Here is a 22,807-nt window from a genome sequence, read left to right as displayed (position 1 = left end):
CAAGCATGGCTTTGTTTCCATACTCTCTATTTTGTTCCACTTGTTAATTTATTTATTCCAATATAGTTCTACTCTAAATTATTTTCTATAATTTTGTAGTTTAATACTAACAGAGCAAACTGCCATTCATTGTGCCCGTTTTTCAAGATACTGTATTGTTGTTATTACCTATTATTGAACATATTTTAATCAGCTAATGTTTAGGTAGAATTTTTGTATTATGATTCATATTAGTTAATTATTTATTAACCCAAGTTAAAAAGTACAAAAGAAAAAAAAAGTACAAAAGAGTAAAAAATGAAGGTAACTGTTCCCCTTACTCTAGTCCCCCTTCCCAGTGGCAGCCACTTTGTAAAAATCTTTGTTTCCTAGAAATAATTCAGGTGTGTGCTTGTTGTATCTATATAATATATATATGTGTGTGTGTATGTGTATGTATAAATATATTTCTAATCTACTATTTATACTTCTGACATGCATATAAAATATAGATATATAGTCACAATGAAGAAAGAAATGGAAACTCACTCCAGTATTCTTGCCTGGGAAATCCCATGGACAGAGGAGCCTGGTGGGCTGCAGTCCATGAGGTTGCAAGGAGTCGGACACAACTGAATGACTAACAGCCCATATAGTCACATAAATGGAAAAGTTCTATAAATGGTATTTTATACCTTGCTTTTTCCAGTTTAACATATTTTGAAGAATATTCCACATTTGCCCATCCATTTTTGTCACCTTTCTTCCATATGTGTTCCCCTTTATGGATATAATGCAGTTTATTGACCTCATTGACATATAAATGTAAGTTTTGGATATTTCTAATATTTTGTCATTTTTTGTTACCTTACTTCATATATTATATTATTTTGTCCAATTATGCCATGATCATCCTAATACATATAATAAATAAAGTTAAAATCACAGTGAGGTCACTTATACTTCATTAGAATTAGCAAAGAGTTGGTTAGTTTTTTTAAGTTGATAGTAAACATAGATGGAGAAGACCTGGAAAAACAAGTATTCTCCCAGACTGCTATGACTTTGGAAAGCATTTGACAATGTCTATCAAAATTACTACTGCATTCATTTACTTAGAAACTTCACTGACACGCATATCACGACATGTAGTCAAAGACTTGTTAGAATTTTGACTGAGATTTCATTAAATTTATCATTTATTTCATGAAGTGAAAGTCTCACAGTTGTGTCTGACTCTTTCTGATCCCATGGACTGTAGCCTGCCCAGCTCCTCTGTCCATGGAATTCTCCAGCAAGAGTGTTGGAGTGGGTTGCCATTTCCTTCTCTAGGGGATCTTCCCGACCTGGGGATCAAACACAGGTCTCCTGCATTACAGGCAGATTATTTACCAACTGAGTCACTAGGGAAGCCATATCATTTAGTTTAGGGACAGTTAATGATCATATTAGTGACTTTCCATTCAGTAAGACACAGTTTAATTTTCCACCTCTCTAAGTTTTCTTTTGTAATTTCCAGTAGAGGTGATATATGTCTTTCATATTTCTTAGGTTTGTTTTTAGATACTACATAGCTTTTCTGCCATTAAGTGGAAATATTACTACTCTGAAATTCTGAATCAGCTAATGACAGCATTTGGGCTTCCCTGCTGGCTCAGTGGTAAAGAATCCATCTGCCAATGCAGGAGATGTGGGTTCGATCCCTGGTTTGGGTAGATCCCCTGGAGAAGGAAATGGCAACCCACTCCAGTATTCTTGCCTGGGAAATTCCATGGACAGAGGAGCCTAGAGGGCCACAGTCTAGGTGATTGCAGAGTCAGACATGACTTAGTAACTGAGTGCACAATGGTAGCATTTGGGGAAAGTATTTTTTAATACAGCTACTTTGGCTCTTAATACACATTTGATTCTCTGACCTCTTCTCAATTTCCTGCAGTACCGAGATCCAGTGCAATTTTAGTTCCACATTTTCATTTATAAATTCATTTACACAACTGGCAATTATTTATCCATGACTATATCTTAACCATATATATATATATACACACACATATAAAAAACTATATATATATATATATATATATATTTTACTGTTTTTCCAGTTTACTGCTCTTTCTTGCATTGTAAAACTTCTCTTGGATTAATTTTTTTGTTGAAGTACAGTCTCTTTAATTTTTTTAGTAGAAGCTGTAAGGGTAAAATTATTCTGAGTCTTTGCAGGTCTGAAAATGTCCTTCGTATTTGAATCAACATTGGCCAGAAATAAAATTCTAGTTTCAAAACCTTTTACTTTTGAAACTTTAAGGTTATTGTTGTATGATTTTCCTACCTAATTCTTATGTTTCTATAAGTAAGCTGTTGCTTTCTCTCAGAAAGCTTTGAGAAATTTTTCCTCTTTCAGTCTTAGAACTTCAGAAATCTCATCATAAAGTCACTAACAGCAAAGCTGTTTTGAGTCTGAAAACCTGCATTATTTTCCTCTTTTTAATTCATTAATTATTTTGTGCCCTCCATTCTCATGATTCTTATTCTAAAATTTCTCCTTCATGGATGTAGGGAGACCAGCAATATTGTACATTGATATGTACAATTTTGCCATTTCATTTTCATTTTTTGGTCTTTCATTGAACTATAGGTTCTCAAATACTTTTAAAGAATGAATGGTTGTTCTCTTATCAATTTGTAAACCTAACTAAAGAGGTAATAATTTAAATCGATTTTGGTCATTTACACTCTAATATGAATAAATTAGTGATAATAGACTAGGCATTTCAGCATAAGCAACCTACAAAATGGAAATTTGGCCAAGCACACAAGTTCTTGCAAAAGCATCAACCTCAGATATATTCTGTAAAACTTAAAGTCTAGATAATTGTTCCCTGGGAAATTTCTCTTAAAAAAGCAAAATACAGATGTCCCTCCTATGTAGTTTCCAAGTCAATTTCAGATGTTGAATTTTAAAGGAAACCAGAGTGACCACATGAGAGGTAAATTTCAGGCTACACATATGGCAGGATGGGAGGCCTAAACTGAGAGGTATTTGGTGATGGGTCTTAGTTTCTCTAAAGGAAAAAAGTGTTTCTCTGTTTCAGATAATGTGACTTATTATTTCTAAGCTGAAAGAAACTCACATTTGCTCCAGGGGAATATTAGACTTCCTTCCTCAACTGGCTTTCAGTTTTCTCTTTTCAAATAAAAAATTTGATTCTTTAAAGTAACTATAAAACCCTGGGTTTCAAACTTGTATCCTTATTATAACCAGATGGGAGTTGTAGATCTCTCTGATATATCAGAGACCAAAGAAGGGATGTCTGGTTAATCTCTTTGGTAGATTTCTTAAATCTCCTGGCTTTTCCCATGAGCAAAAAAAAAAAAAAAAAGTAATAAAATAAATTAGATCCAGTTACAAATTAAAAGACGCTTACTCCTTGGAAGAAAAGTTATGACCAACCTAGATAGCATATTCAAAAGCAGAGACATTACTTTGTCAACAAAGGTCCGTCTAGTCAAGGCTATGGTTTTCCCAGTGGTCATGTATGGATGTGAGAGTTGGACTGTGAAGAAAGCTGAGCGCCAAAGAATTGATGCTTTTGAACTGTGGTGTTGGAGAAGACTCTTGAGAGTCCCTTGGACTGCAAAGAGATCCAAGCAGTCCATTCTGAAGGAGATCAACCCTGGGTGTTCTTTGGAAGGAATGATGCTAAAACTGAAACTCCAGTACTTTGGCCACCTCATGAAAAGAGTTGACTCATTGTAAAAGACTCTGATGCTGGGAGGGATTGGGGGCAGGAGGAGAAGGGGATGACAGAGGATGAGATGGCTAGATGGCATCACTGACTCGATGGACGTGAGTTTGAGTGAACTCTGGGAGATGGTGATGGACAGGGAGGCCTGGGGAGCCGCGATTCATGGGGTCGCAAAGAGCTGGACACGACTGAGCAACTGAACTGAACTGAACTGACATGTTATTGTGTTAGATTTTTCTTTTTACCTTAACTTTAAAATTTATACGTGTTTTTAACAGGCAAAATTAACATTTTGAAAAGTTGAAGCTTCAGTATCAGAAAACTATTAGAGACAAGAAGAGAGCAATGATTTTATCTTGATTAGTTCTCTGGGAAATCGATTGCAGTCATAAAGGTGAACTGTGTCCAGCCTTCACTGATTCCAGCAGCAGTTGGCATCGTCTTATGTTGCTGCCATATTGGACAAACTCACTTTCATTGGTATTGATCAGAATTTATTGATCTAGTTCAAGTACCATCAAATTTGTCAAAAGTTCATTATGTAGGACTGGAAACATTTCAAAATAAACCAACTATTTTTAATAAGGACTGGGATATATGAAAGACTATAACATGATTCATTAATTTTTTTTTACCTTCCTTGCATTGAAATGACCTTACAAGCACCATCTAAGTAGAACATGATGGAATGAAGGTTTCCACATAGCTTGCCTGAATTTCTAAGAAAAATAAATAAATTTACCACAATTTCTCCAAAGTTGATTGATAATATCAGAGTGGAGTTCTGGTTATGTGGAAGTAAACATTTCTCAAAGAAATCATTAGCATACAGACTATCTCTGAAATAGCCATGTCAAAATACTGGAATACTTTATAGGAGCTGTTTGAATGGCAGAACCACTGGCTGAGAAGCAAGCCCATAGACTGGAGTCAGTCCATCAGGAGACCAAGGGGCCATCTGGAGGCACCTGTGGGTGACCTCAGGGCTGCTGACAGTCCTCTCCCCTGGCCAGTGCCAGCATGCTTACCCCACATGCCTGAAGCTGGACTAGCCATCTCTCATATTAAGTACGTTAAGAATGTCTGACAATTTTAGATGCTGCTGCTGCTGCTGCTAAGTCGCTTCAGTCGTGTCCAACTCTGTGCGACCCCATAGATGGAAGCCCACCAGATTCCTCTGTCCCTGGGATTCTCCAGGCAAGAACACTGGAGTGGGTTGCCATTTCCTTCTCCAATGCATGAAAGTGAAAAGTGAAAGTCAAGTCACTCAGTCATGTCCAACTCTTCGCGACCCCATGGACTGCAGCCTACCAGGTTCCTCCGCCCATGGGATTTTCCAGGCAAGAGTACTAGAGTAGGGTGCCATTGCCTTCTCCGAATTTTAGATGAGACATCATTACATATGTATATAACAGAGCAGCAAAATTAATCTGTACCATCAGCAACTTTAGTTTCCTCTCTTTTCTTCCCAAAGGAGGAAACTAAGGCCCAGAGGTCTACAGAGGTTTTCTGCCCAAAAGTCTTTTGCCCCCTGTCTTGTCTCTTGGAGTGGGTTAGTAAAGATTTCTTCCAATGATCATAGGATAATTGAACTTTCTCCTTCTCCTTGCATCAAAGGAATCTCATCATCTCATGATGATTTTTATCACATCCTTCTTTTCCTACATTTTTAACTTCCTAAGACATCGTTGAAAATTATTATTCTAAATCGTATGTGCTCTTGCTTCTCAGTTACTTGATCAAATGTACTATGTGCTGTCCTCGTCAGTTTAAATCTGATTTTTTTTCTATTGCTTTATTGGGTTTGTCAATGCATGCAGATGGTGCTAAGAAGAAACTTAAAATTGGACTTACTTTGAGGTTTGTTTAAAAAAAAAACTTTATTATAATGTTTCATTTCCATGTAATAAAATAATACTGATTGTATCATAATTAAAAGATGATATTATCACTCAAATTTGCATGAGTTCATTGAGGTTTCATGATGACGAGTGATTCCATTAAACTGAAAGATGTTTCTAGATATTTAATCACAAAGAGTATATTAGAAGTTAAAGCAACCACTACCACACCCATATTTGGGATGTGTCAATTCTATTGCTAAAAATAATCTAACTTTTCATCAATCATTAGAATGGCCAAAATCCAGAACACTGCAACACCAAATGCTTATGAGGATGTCTAGCAATAAGGACGCTCATTCATTGCTGCTGGGAATGCAAAAGTCTGCCACCATTTTGGAAAAGTTTTTTGATAGTTTCTTATTGAACTAAACATACTCTTACCATAGGATTCAGCAATCATGATTCTTAGCATTTACCCAAAGGAGTAAAAAAATTATGTTCACACAAATACTTGCACATGGATGCTGGTAGCAGTTTTGCTCATAAATACCAAAAGTTGGATGTCAACTAGATGTCCTCTAGTAGGTGAATTGATAAATAAACAATGGCATATCAAGATAATGGAATTACACAGTGCTAAGAATGATCTCTGTTCGTTTCCAAGGCAAACCATTCAATATCATGGTAATCCAAGTCAATGTCCCAACTAGTAATGCTGAAGAAGCTGAAGTTGAACGGTTCTATGAAGACCTACAAGACCTTTTGGAACTAACACCCAAAAAAGATGTCCTTTTCATTATAGGGGACTAGAATGCAAAAGTAGAAAGTCAAGAGACACCTGGAGGAACAGGCCAATTAGGCCTTGGAATACGGAATGAAGCAGGGCAAAGGCTAATAGAGTTTCACCAAGAGAATGCACTGGCCATAGAAAACACCCTCTTCCAACAACACAAGAGAAGACTACACATGGACATCACCAGATGGTCAACACCAAAATTAGATTGATTATATTCTTTGCAGCCAAAGATGGAGAAGCTCCATACAGTCAACAAAAACAAGACCAGGAGCTGACTGCGGCTCAGATCATGAACTCCTTATTGCCAAATTCAAACTTAAATTGAAGCAAGTAGGGAAACCACTAGACCATTCAGGTTTGACCTAAATCAAATCCCTTATGATTATACAGTGGAGTAAGAAATAGATTTAAGGGCCTAGATCTGATAGATAGAGTGCCTGATGAACTTTGGAATGAGGTTCATGACATTGTACAGGAGACAGGGATCAAGACCATCCCCATGGAAAAGAAATGCAAAAAAGCAAAATGGCTGTCTGGGGAGGCCATACAAATAGCTGTGAAAAGAAAAGAAGTGAAAAGCAAAGGAATAAAGGAAAGATATAAGCATCTGAATGCAGAATTCCAAAGAATAGCAAGGAGAGATAAGAAAGCCTTCCTCAGCAATCAATGCAAAGAAATAGAGGAAAACAACAAAATGGGAAAGACTAGAGATCTCTTCAAGAAAATTAGAGATACCAAGGGAACATTTCATGCAAAAATGGGCTCGATAAAGGACAGAAATGGTATGGACCTAACAGAAGCAGAAGATGTTAAGAAGAGGTGGCAAGAATACACAAAAGAACTATACAAAAAAGATCTTCATGACCCCAATAATCACGACTGTATGATCACTCACCTAGAGCCAGACATCCTAGAATGTGAAGTCAAGTGGGCCTTAGAAAGCATCTCTACGAACAAAGATAGTGGAGGTGATGAAATTCCAGTGGAGCTATTTCAAATCCTGAAAGATGATGCTGTGAAAGTGCTGCACTCAATATGCCAGCAAATTTGGAAAACTCAGCAGTGGCCACAGGACTGGAAAAGGTCAGTTTTCATTGCAATCCCAAAGAAAGGCAATGCCAAAGAATGCTCAAACTACCGCACAATTGTACTCACCTCACATGCTAGAAAAGCAATGCTGAAAATTCTCCAAGCCAGACTTCAACAATACATGAACAAAGAACTTCCAGTGTTCAAGCTGGTTCTAGAAAAGGCAGAGGAACCAGAGACCAAATGGCCAACATCCTCTGGATCATGGAAAAAGCAAGAGAGTTCCAGAAAAACATCTTTTTCTGCTTTATTGACTATGCCAAAGCCTTTGACTGTGTGGGTCACAATAAACTGTGGAACAATTCTGAAAGAGATGGGAATACCAGAGCACCTGACCTGCCTCTTGAGAAACCTGTATGCAGGTCAGGAAGCAACAGTTAGAACTGGACATGGAACAACAGACTGGTTCCAAATAGGAAAAGGAGTACCTCAAGGATGTCTATTGTCACCCTGCTTATTTAACTTGTATGCAGAGTACATCATGAGAAATGCTGGGCTGGAAGAAGCACAAGCTGGAATTAAGATTGCCGGAAGAAATATCAGTAACCTCAGATATGCAGATGACACCACCCTTAAGGCAGAAAGTTAAGAAGAACTAAAGAGCCTCTTGATGAAAGTGAAAGAGGAGAGTGAAAAATTTGGCTTAAAGCTCAACATTCAGAAAATGAAGATCATGGCATCTGGTCCCATCACTTTATGGGAAATAGATGGAGAAACAGTGAAAACAGTGTCAGACTTTATTTTGGGGGGCTCCAAAATCACTGCAGATGGTGACTGCAGTCATGAAATTAAAAGACACTTACTTCTTGAAAGGAAAGTTAAAAGCAGAGACCTTACTTTGCCAACAAAGGTCCGTCTAGTCAAGGCTATGATTTTTCCAGTAGTCATGTATGGATGTGAGAGCTGGACTATAAAGAAAGCTGAGCACCGAAGAATTGATGCTTTTGAACTGTGGTGTTGGAGAAGACTCTTGAGAGTCCCTTGGACTGCAAGGAGATCCAACCAGTCCATCCTAAAGGAGATCAGTCCTGGGTGGTCATTGGAAGCACTGATGTTGAAGCTGAAACTCCAGTACTTTGGCCACCTGATGCAAAGAGCTGACTCATTTGAAAAGACCCTGATGTTGGGAAAGATTGAGGGCAGGAGGAGAAGGGGACAACAGAGGATGAGATGGTTGGATGGCCTCACTGACTCAATGGACATGGGTTTAGGCAGACTCCAGGAGTTGGCGATGGACAGGGAAGCCTGGCGTGCTGTGGTTCATGGGGTCACAAAGTTTGGACACAACTGAGCAACTGCACTGAACTTGTCCCTTTACTCTGTTCCTGTTTATATCTATATCTATATCTGTATCTGTATCTATGGCTTTGTGCTAAGTCTCTTCAGTCGTGTCCAACTCTGTGTGACCCTATGGATTATAGCCTGCCAGGTTCCCCTGTCTATGGGATTTTCCAGGCAAGTCTACTGGAGTGGGTTGCGTGCCCTTCTCCAATCTATATCTATGTGTACATCGTCTCTATCTATATCTACCTACCTGTCTATCATCTATGTGTCTCCTATGGCTTCTATTTCTCTGGAGAACTATGACTAACTCAGCTTTATTCTTTCATTCTCATACTTCTTCAAATATATGTATATATCTTAAATTTATTTTTTTCTAATTTCCATTTCTTAATCTCTGCTCTGTTCTGAGAGATTTTCTTAGTTTTATTTCCTTCTTTTATTCTTCAAGGAAACCTTTAAATGGAAATCTTCAACCATATACAAAAGTAGAGAGAACTGAATAATAAAACTCCCATATACCCATCATTCAACTAGAACAATTATCAACTCTTGACGAATTTCATTTTACTTTTACTCTCATTAATTTCCCACCTCCAGCTAGACTATTTTGAAGTAAATTCCAAATACCATATCATTTTGTTTATCTATTCTTCAGTATGTATTTCTCAGTTAGGATAGATAATAGACATCACTTCTAAAACACATCCAATCATATCATCCCTAAAATAATAAGAATAATTCTTTAATTTAATTAAATTGCAAATCCATTTTTAATGTCTGCCACTGTATCCTGGTTGTTTTTCAGCTGGGTTATTTGAATCAAGACTCATTGGATTGATAAATCTCTTAAATGCTTTTAATTACAGGTTGTTTCTTCTACATTTTTTTGTTTTTATAACTTATCTGTTGAGCAGACTAGGTCTTTTCCTCTATAGTTTCCTGTACCTTGAATTTTGCTGGTAGCAGCCCAGAAGTATTACTTAACATATTTCCCTGTCCCCAGTATTTCTTGTAAGCAGCTAATTATATCTAATTAATAGAAGTTTATCAGATTCAAGTTTGAATTTTTTTCAGGAAAATTTCAAGTTGGTGTTTTTCTTTCCTACTGCATTACATCAAGGGGGTGCATATGCCAGTTCGCTCTTTTCTTCTTAATGCTGAAATTAAACTGTGGGGTTTGGAGGTTGTCAGCCTGATTATAAGTTTCGCATAACTTTTTCACTTAATGGTTTTAGAAGCTATTAATAGTCATTGCTTAAGTTTGTTATTTTACAACAAACTACAAAATGATAATATCTTAATTCTACAAATCCTTCTTTTTTAAAATTTTCCATCAAGCAAAGTTTTTCCTCAAACTACCGCACAATTGCACTCATCTCACATGCTAGTAAAGCTCAAAAATCTCCAAGCCAGGCTTCAGCAATACGTGAACCGTGAACTTCCTGATGTTCAAGCTGGTTTTAGAAAAGGCAGAGGAACCAGAGATCAAATTGCCAACATCCTCTGGATCATGGAAAAGCAAGAGAGTTCCAGAAAAACATCTATTTCTGCTTTATTGACTATGCCAAAGCCTTTGACTGTGTGGATCACAATAAACTGTGGAAAATTCTGAAAAGAGATGGGAATACCAGACCATCTGACCTGCCTCTTGAGAAATCTGTATGCAGGTCAGCAAGCAACAGTTAGAACTGGACATGGAACAACAGACTGGTTCCAAATAGGAAAAGGAGTACGTCAAGGCTGTATATTGTCACCCTGCTTATTTAACTTGTATGCAGAGTACATCATGAGAAACGCTGGACTGGAAGAAACACAAGCTGGAATCAAGATTGCTGGGAGAAATATCAATAACCTCAGATATGCAGATGACACCACTCTTATGGCAGAAAGCGAAGAGGAACTAAAAGCCTCTTGATGAAAGTGAAAGAGGAGAGTGAAAAAGTTGGCTTAAAGCTCAACATTCAGAAAATGAAGATCATGGCATCCGGTCCCATCACTTCATGGGAAATAGATGGGGAAACAGTGGAAACAGTGTCAGACTTTATTTTTTGGGGCTCCAAAATCACTGCAGATGGTGACTGCAGCCATGAAATTAAAAGACGCTTACTCCTTGGAAGAAAAGTTATGACCAACCTAGATAGTATGTTCAAAAGCAGAGACACTACTTTGTCGACTAAGGTCCATCTAGTCAAGGCTATGGTTTTTCCTGTGGTCATGTATGAATGTGAGAGTTGGACTGTGAAGAAGGCTGAGCGCCGCAGAATTGATGCTTTTGAACTGTGGTGTTGGAGAAAATTCTTGAGAGTCCCTTGGACTGCAAGGAGATCCAACCAGTCCAGTCTGAAGGAGATCAGCCCTGGGATTTCTTTGGAAGGTATGATGCTAAAGCTGAAGCTCCAGTACTTTGGCCACCTCATGCGAAGGGTTGACTCATTGGAAAAGACTCTGATGCTAGGAGGGATTGGAGGCAGGAGGAGAAGGGGACAACCGAGGATGAGATGGCTGGATGGCATCACGGACCCTATGGACGTGAGTCTGAGTGAACTCTGGGAGTTGTTGATGGACAGGGAGGCCTGGTGTGCTGTGATTCATGGGTTTGCAAAGAGTTGGACACGACTGAGTGACTGAACTGAACTAAACTTAAAGTTTTTCCCTATCTATCGTATTATTACTTTGAAGTACAGTTATTTCCCTTTATTTCAGTTTTCAGGACAATGAATTCGTTACTTAGTGACAAATGAGTTTGTGTGTATAGCACAGTGCTAGTATCATTTTGAACTCATGAAATTATTTAAAACCAATTTACATGCTGTGATTCACTACAATTATTATAATTTGATGATGCTCAAAATGCTCCATCTTTGCCTAGTATTTTATTTTCCTATGGTTGCTGTATCAAATTATCACAAACTTGGTGAGTTAAACAATTGAAATTTATTATTTCACAGTCCTGGAGGCCAGAAGCCCAAAATCATTTTCACTAGATCAAAATCAAGGTGTTGGCAGGGTCACCTCCCTTCTAAATTAGTTTCCTGTTTAATTTATTAAATCTCTTGCTTTCTGGATATGTCCTCTATTAAATACATACTCTAAGACTTAATTATCAAGATATCTGATTTTGTTTTTTCTCACAATCACCTGTTCTTTTGCCGTAATGGTATGTTTTTATTTTGAATGTTCTTATTCCATGAATGTAATCCCCTCTTTTTATCAGCCTGAGAATTTAACATCTTTTTCAGATTGCCCTAAAATTCTTATTCTCAAGTTTCGCATTGTGTGTGTGTGCGCACGTGTGTGTATAAATGTGATTGTGGTCAATCTGAATGACACACCTGTAATTGTTTGGTGCACAATTTATAATTATGTAAGCTATATGCAGTGGACCTGGGTCTTCTGGCTATTTTTCCTAACACTGGACTTCCTCATATGTTTTGTAATTCTTGTGTGTGAGCTTGTCTTCTGTGGGAATTTCACTTCTTGGCTGTCCCAAGGCATTCTTGTCTCCCTGTGAAGCACTTTCACGTTAACCCACAGGTACATGGCTCCCAGGGCCTCCCAAGTGGCGCTAGTGGTAAAGAACCTGCCTGCCCGTGCAGGAGATGTAAGAGACTTGGGTTTGATCTCTGGGTCTGGAAGATGCCCTGAAGGAACGCATTGCAACCCATTCCGGTATTCTTGCCTGGAGAATCCTATGGACAGAGGAACCTGGCAGGCTAGGGTGGAGAAGAGTCGGACACAATTGAAGCAACTTCTCACGCACACAAGCACATGGTTCCCAGTCAGACCATGGGTTAATGACCTGGCTCTTCACCCCCTGGTGAAGCTCACATGCATGCTGATGATTTCCATCCAGGCCTCTGGTGCAGAGGGATTCCAGCTCCTTCTTACAGGCAGCGATGGGTCTCTTTGGGGCCCTGAAGACATGTCTTATGTCAACTGCTGTACCTTTGTGGCAATGGACCCTACCTCCCCTGCTTCAAGTGCCCAAGGGGAATCTTTTAAAGGTATAGGAAAAATAAGGGGAGAAATGAATACATAGATTTCGAGCCCAGGTTTACTAACATATCTTCTTAAAAATATATATCTGACTTAAAAAAACCATTTATCCATGCCTAAATCAAAAAGAATGTGCTACTTCCCAGACATGCTAACTTCCCAGCAAAAAAATATTTGGCAGATTGGCGAGTTTTGAAGGTGAACAAAGAGCATTCATCAGAGAAGATGACAAGCAGACACTGATGATATCAGTTTCCAAACAAATGTCTAAGTTGTTTGAGTAAACTACTAACTTCTTCATATATTTAGTTTAAGATTCTCACAACTCAAGAAATGTTAAAATATTTTTAAAATTTTTCTTGCTTTAATTTCTGTTTATGAGAAAAGGTGAAACAGAAAGGACTAGAGCTACAGTGAGCAGATCAAAACTGCAAAGGCCATAAGATAAAACTTTTACAACATATAGATTGTATTAATAAACTCTAGGACCTCTCAGTTGAGAATAACAGATTTATAACTGAAGTCCTGAGAATCTGGCTTTCATCAACTTCTTCCATTCAATAAGCACAGTTTTGAACCCGACTCTGAGTAAGATGCTGTGTTGTCAGTGGGAGATAGGACACCCCCTGACCCCACACACTCACTCTTTAACTGGATTCTTTTACTGTAAGGTTCAACTCAGATGGATTTCTCCCGCCAGGTTCAGGGAAAGGCAGCTGGGGTGCAGGGATATGTATATGCAAGATGAAGACAGGATTAAAACTCTCTTGTCACCTATTAGCTGTGACTGTGAGCAAATCCTTTCATGTTTTTCAATCCCTACTTTAGGATAGAATTCTACCCCTAGGAACATGGTGCTGTGGGAAATTAAATGAAAGACGAGTGCAGGCAGGCATATAAGTCAGTCTCATAAATAAGCTTATCCTGTCTGGTTTTCTCCATGTTTTCCAAACTGACAACTGGGGCCACTTCAAGTGAGCTGCAAACAGGTACCTTCATCATCATCCTCAGGAAAATTCAGGATTAATCCCATAGTCAAAACGCCAAAACAGCTTTTTAAAATAATGAGTTAATATTTTCTAAGAGTAGTTGGCAATGCTTATAATAAAGTGTCAATCATCCTATTTATTAAGTAACAAGCTTAGCAAAATATATCATTATTAACTTAATTACTAAACAAATCAAGGGCTATTCACTTTAAATATAACTGGGTATGTCAGTACGTGGTGCTTTTCCTGGACATGAAACCCGGGGCATATTGTGAAAAACAGCAGGATAAGATGAAACATGGCTGACAGGAAAGGAAATAAACAGAGGAAGGTTTTAACATGCCTCTTTAATAAAATCAGAGAAGGTTTTAAGATGCAAATGCAAGAGTATAAATTGGCTTGACTTTTTATCATGCTTATTAGGCTGATACTCTCTAAAAACAACCCATGGTGAGTTTGAGAGAAGTGAGGAAGCTTAGAGAACAGTGACGAAATTGGAAAAGTCACAATCATCTTTTCACTTCCACTTCTTTGACACCACCCCTAGGTCCAAGTTAAAAGGAAAGAGTTACAGACCTACAAGAAACAGTTAAAATCAAGACAGTCAACATATTCTCCATAAATCTTCCTAGAAGCAGATGAAAAAATCTTTCTGTCTCTTACCTAAGACCCTGGACACCAATAACTGTCTATTGCTAAATATTCTTAGTGGCAAGACTCCTCTAAGAACATGGTTTCGGAGATTTAGTTTCAGAGCAATCTCACAGTCAGGTAAGTACATACACTGAAATCCTCTTTAATTCCTCTTGATTTTGTCATGTTCATTCAGTGCAAAAACTTTCCATGCACTTCAAGTACACTGTTATCACTATGGCTTCTTGCCATTCAGTTCACAAACTTTTCTTTCATTTTAGATTCTTACATTTAATAGTAATACTGACATTGCTATTTGAACTATCCACATAGACACATATAGAAAAACATGTATGTACATGTGTATACACACACACACATATACACAGAGATACAGAAAGACCAAAGAGATCAAATACATAATCATGTAGGAATCCTTAGAAACTAAAAATTTCATTGTAAGAAAAGGAATACATTCTGATCACCACACTTAAAACCCTACAAACTTACATCCTACATTTGCTCTGGAAAGGTGAGTATGAGCTTATAATGTGAGCTTATATAATGTGCTGTTAAAAACAACAGCAAAGAAGCCTAGATTCAAGGGCTAGACAGTCTCAATGAGCACACACATACACTTTCCACTCCCAGTTCCCAGACTGTGGTCTCCAAATGCTATTTTTCACTAACAGGAACCAGAGTTCCTAGATAAATGGCTGTTCTGGGGCAGGTACAGTGCAAAATGATCCTGAGATGTACTGTGGCCCAAAATAGGGCTGTTGCCAGAAACCAAGGAACTGTGTCCAAGAGCCAAACTGGAGGAGCCCCTACAGGCGAAAGATGGGCCACAGACAATAAGTGACTAAATGTATTGAAATAAAGTAGACACATGTTCTACGTGTTTATGCTGCTGCTGCTGCTGCTGCTAAGTCACTTCAGTCGTGTCCGACTCTGTGTGACCCCATAGACAGCAGCCCACCAGGCTCCCCCGCCCCTGGGATTCTCCAGGCAAGAACACTGGAGTGAGTTGCCATTTCCTTCTCCAATGCATGAAAGTGAAAAGTGAAAGTAAAGTCGCTCAGTCGTGCCCGACTCTTAGCGACCCCATGGACTGCAGCCTTCCAGGCTCCTTCGTCCATGGGATTTTCCAGGCAAGAATACTGGAGTGGGTTGCCATTGCCTTCTCTGCTATGTGTTTATAATGACACACACAAAAAGAAGGAAGTCGTCTTCATTGTAGGTTCACAATTATTTTGAAAATTCATTAAGAGAAAGCATTATGTATTGATTCTGCATTTCTTATACAAATTCTCTTTCAGGTTAACCAAATAGTTATAGAAGTTATGCTAATAAATGCAGAACAGGGGCTTCCCTGGTGGTCCAGTGGTTGAGATTTCACCTTCCAGTGCAAGGGGTGCGAGTTCAATCCTGGTAGGGGAGCCAAGATTCCACATGCCTTGCAGCCAAAAAACTAAAAAACAGAAGCAATATTGTAATAAATTCAGAACAACAACAACAACAAATCACCATTTTGCAACCACTAATGAAAAAACCAGACCAGACCACCTGACCTGCCTCCTGGGAAATCTGTATGCAGGTCAAGAAGCAACAGTTAGAACTGGGCATGGAACAACAGACTGGTTCCAAATTGGGAAAGGAGTACGTCAGGGCTGTATACTGTCACCTTGCTTATTTAACTTCTATGCAGAGTACATCATGCGAAATGCTGGACTGGATGATGCACAAGCTGGAATCAAGATTGCCGGGAGAAATATCAATAACCTCAGATATACAGATGACACCACCCTAGGGCAGAAAGTGAAGAGGAACTAAAGAGCCTCTTGATGAAAGTGAAAGAGGAGAGTGAAAAATTTGGCTTAAAGCTCAACATTCAGAAAACGAAGATCATAGCATCTGGCCCCATCACTTCATGGCAAATAGATGGGGAAACAATGACAGACTTTATTTTTGGGGGTCTCCAAAATCACTGCAGATGGTGACTGCAGTCATGAAATTAAAAGATGCTCCTTGGAAGTTATGACCAACCTAGACAGCATAGTAAAAAGCAGAGACATTACTTTGCCAACAAAGGTCCGTTTAGTCAAAGTTTTGGTTTTTCTAATAATGATGTATGGATGTGAGAGTTGGACTATAAAGAAAGCTGAGTGCTGAAGAATTGATGCTTTTGAACAGTGGTGTTGGAAAAGACTCTTGAGAGTCCCTTGGACTGCAAGGAGATCCAACCAATCCATCCTAAAGGAAATCAGTCCTGAATATTCATTGGAAGGACTAATGCTGAAGCTGAAACTCCAATACTTTGGCCACCTGTTGCAAAGAACTGACTCATTTGAAAAGACCCTGATGCTGGGCAAGATTGAAGGCGGGAGGAGAAGGGGACAACAGAGGTTGAGATGGTTGAATGGCATCACCAACTCAATGGGCATGAGTATGAGTAAACTCCAGGAGTTGGTGATAGACAGGGAGGCTTGGCATGCTTTAGTCCATGGGGTCGCAAAGAGTCAGACACGACTGAGTGACTGAACTGAACTGACTGAATGAAAAACAGATCTGAGCAATAAATGAATGTAATTAACATGAGGCTGATGGGAAATATTTGATGAGTGGGTCAGGATGACAATAATTTCAAATCCACTAAACCTGGGTAACAAAACCTTAGGGGTGCAAAAGGAACCACCAACACCCCTATGGACAACTCACACTGAAAAGTTCATAACCCAGTCTAAACAAACCTCCAAACTGTGGGAGCAAAGGAATGTGTTAGTTAAATCATGCTCAAATCAAACTCAAACAGAGACCAGACTTGAAAATTCTCTGAGCAGACAAAACCAGTTTAGTCATACAAACAAAGCCTTATTTAGCTGATTTTGTAGGACAAGTGAGGGTAACTTGACCTAGGTCACTTGCTGCTTATGCCTCTGAAAATCATAAGTAAAAAATATGAACTGTTCCTCCCAGTTGATATGAGGTAACCACTAACCAATTCCCTTTCATTCAAGAAAATTCTAATGTTTTAATCCATTACTCTGAAAAATAAACAGTCACTGCCTTCACACTGCTTTACAACAATATACAATATTTGGGTTTGAGTGCTCCCCATTTGTAGACTATCTTTTTGATCTGCACACAATAAACTTTTTTTTTTTTACTTTTTACTTTATATTAGAGCATAACCAGCTAACAATGCTGTGATAGGTTCAGGTGGACCGAAGAGTTATACATATACACGTACCCATAGGCCCCTCAAATTCCACTCCCATCCAGGCCGCCACTTAACAGTGAGCAGAATTCCCTGTATCTTTTGCTAATTACTATGTCAGTGATTCGCTGGCCTTATTTCTGTGGTTTTTTTTCTTTTTCCTGAACTTTTAACAACCATGAGGATACAATTCAGTGAAACCAAGGCTGGCAAATTGGGTGGGTCAGACATAAGGCATGAAAACAGGAAGAAGGGAAATATTATATGATGAAAAAGCCTGAGAAACTTCTCAACTAAATTCACCATGTAGAGGTTGACTGGAGTTTGTTTGAACAAAATAACTATAAAAATATTTTTTGAGAAATTTTTAAATACACTGATCTCAAGGAAATATAGCTAATTTTGAAAAGTATGCTAATGCATTTCAGCTTGTTTGTTTGTTTGTTTTAACTTTATTTGTTTGTTTTTGACTGTGCTAAGTCTTCATTGCCGTGCAGGCTTTTCTTTAGCTGTCACGTGCGGCGACTCCTCTTGTTGCGGAGCATGGACTGTAGGCACTTGGGCTTCAGTATTCGGCTCCCAGGCTGTCCAGGGCTCAATAGTTGTGGTGCACAGGCTTAGTTGCTCTGCGGCATGTGGGTTCTTCCTGGATCAGGGATCGAACCCATGTCTCCTGCATTGGCAAGCAGATTCTTCACCACTGAGACACCAGGGAAGCCTGGTTAGGTTTTTAAAAAGTAAATTTCTCTTAGAGACACATAATGGCACATGTAAGAGTGACATTTGGGGGTTTACTTTTAAATGCTGCAGGAAGACACTGGGCTGCAGGGAGAGTTGGGTGGAGAGCTAGGAGAGCCAGGCTGGCACAGAGTTGATATACCTGAGGCAGGTGATAGATAGCTGGGGGATTGTTATGTGTTTCTCATTACTTTTGTGTATGTTTGGAAATCTCTATAACAAGAGAAATAGCTCAGACAAAGGAAGAAGGGTAAAAGAGAGAGAAAGAAATCCAGAAAGAAAGAAAGGAGAGAGAGAGGAAGGCAGGGAAGAAAGAAGGGAATGAAGGAAGGAACAAAAGAAAGAAGGGAGAGAGGGAGGAAGGACAGAGCATATGTCTGAGCATGAAGAAGATAGGATGGTGTAGGCAGTTTCTGGAGCTTCTTGTGGGGGCCAGCTGACTTCTCCATGAGTGGGATCAACACTGCCAGATGAGAAGTAGCAGGAAGACTAGCAGTCTGACACATGATCTTTTCCCTTTCTGCTGCCTTTGTCCAATCTTTGCATCCATAATTTGGGGCTGGCTCCTTGCCTTCAGTTGTGTTTTTCAATTGTGTTTCTCACTGCAGAAGTCCAGCTGGATAAACATCATCTCTGAGTGATTTCTGCACTTTATATGAGTCCCTTACTTGTAAGCGCCTCCCTTTGCTGCCATAAGAAGCAAAAGCAAAAATGTACAGTAAATTCCAGGGCTCTCAGTGGAAACATTAACATGTTTTAAAAGGAAGAACATTGCTAAGAGATTGTCTGTGTGTTGGTTGGGTTTCCGTCGGTTATTCTGTTTATACACACTAGCCAACACCCTGAAACTTCAGGTCCAAGATGCAGACTCTCTTGGGTTCCAGTGGGGATCATTACCATGAAATTACTTCCATTCCACAAAAATCCACTCACATCATGACTGGAAAAGCTGATGAAGACACGAGTTTTACCTTTCCTGTTCTCATTCTCTCTCTGTTCTTGGGGTGACAGGATATTTGGGGGGAAATGGAAGAGAGGAGCTGGGAATACACAGATATGAACACCAGACAACCTGGGGTGTCCAGAACATTCTCTGTGTACAAAAGACTGTCGGTGGCTTCTGTAACCCCGGTTTGGAGAATCACAGAATTTTCGGAAAGGCTTTTATTCCCAGAGTGGCCTGAGCATCTGTCATCCTTGTTCTAAATTTCAGATGGACAAAATGTGATCACCAAAGGCATAGACTAACCTGAGAAGATTCCATATTAGTTTATTTTTTCACTATTGTTTTTTAATGAGAGCTTTGAAGATCCACTGTCATAGCAACTCTCCAATATACAATAAGTTATTTTTAGCTAAGGTCACTGTGCTATACATACATAGCCCCAGGACTTATTTATTTTAACACTGAAAGTTTGAACCTTTTGACTCCCTCACCCACCACCATTTCTCTGTTTCTATGAATTTGGTTTTTGTTTTGACTTGCTGTTGTTGTTTTAGATTCCATATGTAGGTGAGATCTTACAGTGCTCGACTTTCTCTGTCTGATCTATTTCACTTAGCATTACACCCTCAAGGTCAATCCATGTTGTTGTAAATAGCAGGATTTCCTTGCTTTTTATGGCTGAATAATACTATATTGTATATGGTTACCACACATTGTTTATTCATTTACCCACTGAGATTACTTAGGTTGTCCCCATACCTTAGCTAATATGAATAATACTGCAGTGAACGTGGGGGTACAGATATCTCTTCGAGATCCTGTTTTCATTTTTATTGAATAAGTACCCAGAAGTGAGATTGATGGATCATACGGCAGTTCTACTTTTAATTCTTTGAAGAGTCTCTGTACTGTTTTTCATAGCAGCTGCACCATTTTACATTTCTCTACTAGTGCTTTGGTTTGTTTAGCAAACACTTACTGTGTGCCAGGTACTGTTTTGAGGACTTATCTCTCAAAAGCAGACATGATTGTTTTGCTACCCATTCCACATAAGAAGAAACTGAGCACCTGAATGCACACGGGCATCAAGAGCACAGCTGGGACTTAAAGCCAGGCATCCACTGCCCATCTCACTTGTTAATTCTGATTTTTTAACTTCCATGTCTGACAGTTTTTGGATGTACATTAATTCTATTGGTTTTCCTAGTAGTAATTAATAAAACACTCTTGCTAAATTTATTAACCACTTGGAAACAGGCCATAGTTAAAAAAACACTTTTTTGCATAATAACTAAAATAATTAATCTAACACTTGCTGCCTGTTTGACATTGAAAATTAGCCAGCTTTACACTTTCCCCTTTTGCTTTTTTCACTGATGGTGCAGGCTGACTTAGGAATGGATCACGAGCTCTCCTTCACTCTTTGTGGGTTCTTCACTGTAACTCTGATTCTTCCTTAGAATGCTAATGTGTATGAAATTTCTATGACATACCTTTGAAGTCCAGAAATTCAATACTAATGAAGCCATCCTACTGAACAGCTCTTTACAAGTCACTGTGTTGGATACTGTGTGGAATAAAAGATGAGTGAAAGGTCCATGCAGGAACATGGACCCTGCCTTCAAAGGACCTAGACTGTGGGTCTAGTCGAAGCTTCTGGTTCTCAAAGTGTTTCCCTGTACCATGCATCATCAGTTGAGAGCATGATCAAAGTTCTTGGACCCTAGACACTCTGGGCGTGAGGTCAGGCAATCTGTTTTAACAAGTTTGGGGGGTGATTTTGATGCACATAAAGTTTGAGAATTGCTGCTCCAGATGCAAAACAGCAAAAACAAACAAACAAAAAATACAAATAAAGACTCTAAAACAAGATTTTAAAAGGTACAAATAAAATACAGTGGGATGACTGCAGGCTGAGGAGACACAAGAGAAGATGCGATTGCAGGAAAAAACCTTCTAACAGCTCAGAACCTTCAAACAAAGAGTAGAAGATGTCCAACTTATCCCAGAGCAGCATCCTACCAAAATCTTGGTAATAATGGAAAAATACAAAGCTGAGAAACAGCTTCTGGTCCTGGATAAAACAAAATTCCTGGTGCCTGATCATGTCAACATGAGTGAGCTCTTCAAGATAATTAGAATGTACTTACAGCTCAATGCTAATCATCTTCTTCCTGATACTGCATAGACATAATGAGTGTGTCCATCTAATTTGTGAAGTGTATGAAGTGAGAAAGATAAATATGAATTCTTGTATAAGGCATACGCCTCTCAGGAGACTTGAGAATGAAATTGTCTTTGTAAGACTAAAACAATGAGTCTTTTCTAGAATAGTTTAAACCTTTACCAAGGAATAAAAAAGGGATGTTACTGACCGAGATTGATCAGTTCGTCTAATCACAGATCATCAGAACAGTACTGTCCCTACCTAGGAGTTTTAGAAAGTTGGTTTTTGTACTTCAGGCAAAAAACTAGCTCCAGATGAGCGCATTCAGCATTGGGAAACTTTATTATTCAACCTGGACTGTCTTGTTTTCAAATTTAGAAGTTTAAAAATAAAATTCTAAGTTGCCAATAAAATAGACCTTCAAGTTATTTTAATGTCTTTTCCCCCAAAAGAACTTGTAATTTAAGCATCCATAGAGACATTAAGTCTTCCCTCTCGGTTCACAGAACCTGCCAACTTCTTACAGAAGGGATTTTCCTTGATTAGAGAAATCTCCTTAGGAGGATCTTTTTAAGCATAAATTGTTAGGTAGAGCCAATCCCCACCCCCTAGGATTTTGCCTTAATAGTTGGTGAAAAGCAGAGTGAATGGGGGTGTTTTATAAATGAGAAAATTGAGCTGCTGTCCAGGGTTCCTGCTTGCTGACATGTATTCCAAGTCAGCGCTTTTCTTATGAAGTTCTCATTTTGTTTGTTCTCTAGACAGTAACACAGAAAAACACCACTGCTCAAAAGGAACCTTGAATAATTTATAATTTTGGTCAAGTTTCTCAAAAAGTGCAGAGGAAGAGAAAGTACACTTTTTGTTTTGAATATTCTCTTAAGAGCTCAAAATAGTGCCTGCTTTGGTGAATACAGAAGCAGTTACATGGGTTTCATTCTTTGGAACAAAGGTAGGAAACTACAGGATACTAAAACTAAATGCATTAAAATTCCAATACACTTCCTCTGTCTTTAGATTTGAAGCTATAGATGACCCATGGTCTACATTAAATATGTGAATAAATTCTGTTATTAAAAAGTATTTTTAAGGATATTTCAGCTATCACTGTTAGTTTGAACAACCATCAAAATTCCCCCACTCTGCATGCATATCAATTTTTAAAACAATAAAAGGAAACATGTTCTTCCCAGATAATAATGTCAAAAGTTAAACAGTTTCAAATTAAAACTAGAATAAATAACTAGTGCTTCCTACTTACCTGCTTGGGGTTTACTATGTACTATTTTCATGAGAGCTATCACAGGATCACAGATCCACTTGGAACTGTACATGCAGCAGGTCATCATTTACTCTTGTGTATTTAAATGTGTGTGCAGAACC

At 38.7% G+C, this 22,807-nt stretch overlaps 1 pseudogene; it reads left to right on the top strand.

Annotated features, from left to right (window-relative positions):
• Positions 1-21,190: 21,190 nt before the first annotated feature.
• Positions 21,191-21,541, top strand: LOC101107172 (microtubule-associated proteins 1A/1B light chain 3B-like; annotated as a pseudogene).
• The last annotated feature ends 1,266 nt before the right edge of the window (positions 21,542-22,807 follow it).

This window comes from Ovis aries, chromosome 2, assembly GCF_016772045.2.
Source record: "Ovis aries strain OAR_USU_Benz2616 breed Rambouillet chromosome 2, ARS-UI_Ramb_v3.0, whole genome shotgun sequence".
Lineage (NCBI taxonomy): Eukaryota > Metazoa > Chordata > Mammalia > Artiodactyla > Bovidae > Ovis > Ovis aries.
The sequence above is the reverse complement of the archived record's forward strand: the minus strand, read 5'-3'. Positions and strand labels throughout refer to the sequence as shown.